The following is a 3,958-nucleotide window of genomic DNA, read 5'->3' as shown; positions in this document are numbered from 1 at the left end:
GGGGTTGATGCAAGGTTATCAGGTTGTCCCACGTGGGGCTCACAGTCTCAATCTGCATTTTACAGATGAGGTAACTGAGGCACAGAGAAGTTAAGTGACTTGCCCAAAGTCACACAGCTGACAAATGGCAGAACCGAGATTAGAACCCACGACCTCTGACTCCCAAACCCGGGCTCTTTCCATTGAGCTACGCTGCTTCTCATCCTTAGGGTCTTCAGGGATGGAAACTACCCAATGTGACTTTGTAGTCTATTCCAGGGTTTCATCACCTTGATAGTAAAGACTCTCTCCCACATGTTCAATTAATATAGAGAACATGGTTGTTGTCCTTTCTATGAAGAACCATCGTGCACCTATTGTCATCTATAGACAATTATTCTCTTCCTGTAGCATTCTCTCTTCTAGGATAAACAATATTGCTAGGAGGTATAATCTCCCTGCCTTCCTGCTGTTTCTGTTCCCTCTTGCACAGGTGGTTGTGAGGCATTTCCTGAAGTGGCTCTGGCTTGTATGTGGAGAATGACAGGGATCCTTGAAGCACTGGGCTCAGGGCACATACCTGATGTGGGCTAGTGGAAAGAGCACTGGCCTGGGTGTCAGAGAATCTGGGTTCTATTCCTGGTTCTGCCACTTCTCTGCTGTGTGACTTTGGGCAAGTCACTTAACTTCTCTGTACCTCAGTTACCTCATCCATAAAATTGGGATTAAATCCTACTCTCGCCTGCTTAGACTGTGGGACAGGAACTGTGTCCAACCTGATTAAATCACATCTATCTCAGTGCTTACATCAGTGCTTGTCATGGATTAATTGATTAACAAGTATCACGATTGATATTGCTATTGATTCACCACATCCAAGATATGGTCTGTTTACACCACTAGGGAAGAGCACAGTTTTCTGACATCATCATCATCTAGAGTACCATCTAGGGAGAACTCAAAAGTTTAAATAAACTCTAGAGAGTTTGCAGTTTTTCCTGGATGGTCTAACTTTCAATCTGCCAACAGTTGGACAGCAAATTCCAATTTAGGCAAAGATAAATGTAGAGAGAAGGTTTTTGAAGTAGTACCCTATATTTGCCACCATCAAATAGTGTTCCTAGTCCAGTATCTTGAGCTAATATTATTCAGGAATTTTAACTGACTTATGCCTCCCTCCACCCACCCACACAGACTATTACAGCTCATAATTAAGTTAGACCCCAATGTTAACAGGTCTAATACTGTTTTTTGTTGATAAAATCTCTGCATTTGCGTATCTCCAAGAATCACTTGCAATATAGGTTATTCCGTATGAAAGCAACCCATTGCTGTGTAAAATTTTATAGTCTAGTAATGTCACCCAATTAAGCAGGTGGTATTATAATGTAATTGAGTATGCAATGCAGTGCAGTAACCTGCTCGAAAAGTCAAGATTATGTAACAATGACAAGTCAATTATCTAATAATAATGACTGCTTTGTTGGCTTGGGTGCAATTAGAAAATCAGGCAGTCAAGTTTCCTTTTAAACTCATTTTTTTTAGTTCTATCCTTAATTAAAATTAAAATATGTTTTGCCCCCAAATGATATATGTATGGATAAACCTGTTTTGAATGGCATCACTAAATAAAATAAGCTTTTTAAAGGTCTTGAATTTGGGGTATTCTAAATAATAATAATACTAATAATGGCATTTGTTAAGCACTTCCTATGTGCCAGGCACTATTCTAAGCACTATGCTAGTGCTCACAGTCCCTCCTTGGGGGGCTCACAGTCTTAATCCCTATTTTACAGATGAGGTAACAGAGGCACAGAGAAGTGAAGTGACTTGCCCAAAGTCACCCAGTAGACAAGTGGCAGAGCTGGGATTACAGTCCAGGTCCTACTGACACCCAAGCCCATGCTAATATAAATATAGAAGACTATGTTAGTACTTTAACTCATTTGTCATTTCATATTGTGATGCATGAGAACTGTGAAAAGGTGATGGTGCAAACAGCATGGCTTAGTGGAAAGAGTCTGGGCTTGAGAATCAGAGGTCGTGGGTTCTAATCCCAGCTCCACCACTTGTCTGCTGTGTGACTTTGGGCAAGTCACTTCTCTGTGCCTCACTGACCTCATCTGTAAAATGGGGATGAATACCGTGAGCCCCACGTGGGACAACCTGATTACCTTGTGTCTACTCCAGTGCTTTGAACAGTGCTTGGCACATAGTAAGCGATTAACAAATATCATGATGATGATGATGGTGAACAACCTGTTTGCTGGGAGGTTCCCTTCCTGGACAGGAAGATTGTGGATATACCTCTTGTTCCCACTGCTTGCTTACTAAATTCATCATGAAACACTGGGACTTGAACTACACTAGATTCTCTTCTGAAAATAGGTGGTGTTGATTGTGGATGAAGGCCAATGTCAGGTTAATAGAGCTCACGATAATGACCAACTCCTACTTTCAGTCTTACATGGATATATATATATATATATATATATATATATATGACTAGAGTTATATATATATATACATATAACTAGAGTTATATATATATATTTATATATACATATGACTAGAGTTATATATATATATATATACATATAACTAGAGTTATATATATATATGACTAGAGTTAATGTCAAAGACCCAAATGAAAATCAAAATAGCCCCCCAAGAATGACAAATCCAAAGAAACCTGTAAGCTTTTAATTTAAGGACTATCAATCAATCACTGTTCTAAGCACTGGAACAGATAAAAGATCATCAAGTTGGACACAGTCCCTGTCCAACATGGGACTCACAGTCTTAATCCCCACTTTACAGTTGAGGTAACTGAGGCACAGAGAAGTGAAGTGTCTCGCCAAAGGTCACACAGCAAAAAAGTGGCGGAGCTGGAACTAGAACCCAGGTCCTTCTGACTCCCAAGCCCGTGCTCTATCCACTAGGCCACACTGGACTGCGGGGTTCCCAGTCAGGAGAAGTTTCAGAGAGCAAGTAAGTGAGGGAGCCACCTCAGAGAGCACCGTCAGAGGGTGGCCTTAGGTGCCAGCAGTTAAAAATTGGAAAGCAGTTGTCTAAGTTGGGATGAGCGCTTGCATGAACAGGAGATTGTCATGGCTGTAGAGCAGAGAAATGAGCTGGGTTTGGGCCGACATCTACCTGACATATCAAGATCATGCTTATGTCATAAGGAATGGAGGTGGGGGGAGCAAATTTTTCCCCACCTCAGAGTGGTCAAATGTCCAAAGCAGATCCTAGTCCCAGTTCAGTATGCTCTGGTGGATGCTCTATGCTGTCATGCCTCAGGGACAATCTTCCTTAGGGTCTTTGTTGCCATCCTGAATCTAATGTGCTCTTGAGTGGCACTAGTTATCAGTAGTCTAGGTGCTCTTCAAAGGCAGGAGCACAACCAGGGCAAGGAAGAGATCCTAGCCCACGCTTGCTTTTGGATCAAAGAGGAGACAAGCCCTCATAAAAGCAGCATGGCCTAGTGGATAGATAATGGTCCTGGGAGTCAGAGGGATCTGGGTTCTAATCCAGGCTCCACCACGTATCTGCTGTGTGACCTTGGGCAAATCACTTCACTTTTTTGTGCCTCGGTTACCTCATCTGTAAAATGGGGATGAAAACTGTGAGCTCCATGTGGGACATGGGCTGTGTCCAACCTAATTATCTTGTATCTACCCCAGGACTTACTACTGTACTTAGCACATTGTAAGTGTTTAACAAATGCCATAAAAAAGTGGGATTCTGAGTCCTCAGCCTGCAGAGTACAGAGCAGGTGCCTACATGCTGCCTCTTTCCTCTGGCCTTGGATGACAATAACATTTCTAAGTTTATTTTCTTATCATTTGTAAATTTTTCTTAAAAAACTGCTTAAATAATAAGTATAATTTTGACCCTGAACCAAATTGTTGTTAGTGAAACCATTTTCAGATTCCAATTGTTAGGTTCCATATGCCGTATGTCATATGTCAGGTCC

This window comes from Tachyglossus aculeatus, chromosome X4 (genome assembly GCF_015852505.1).
Source record: "Tachyglossus aculeatus isolate mTacAcu1 chromosome X4, mTacAcu1.pri, whole genome shotgun sequence".
NCBI classification, from domain to species: domain Eukaryota; kingdom Metazoa; phylum Chordata; class Mammalia; order Monotremata; family Tachyglossidae; genus Tachyglossus; species Tachyglossus aculeatus.
Note: the sequence above shows the minus strand (reverse complement) of the source record.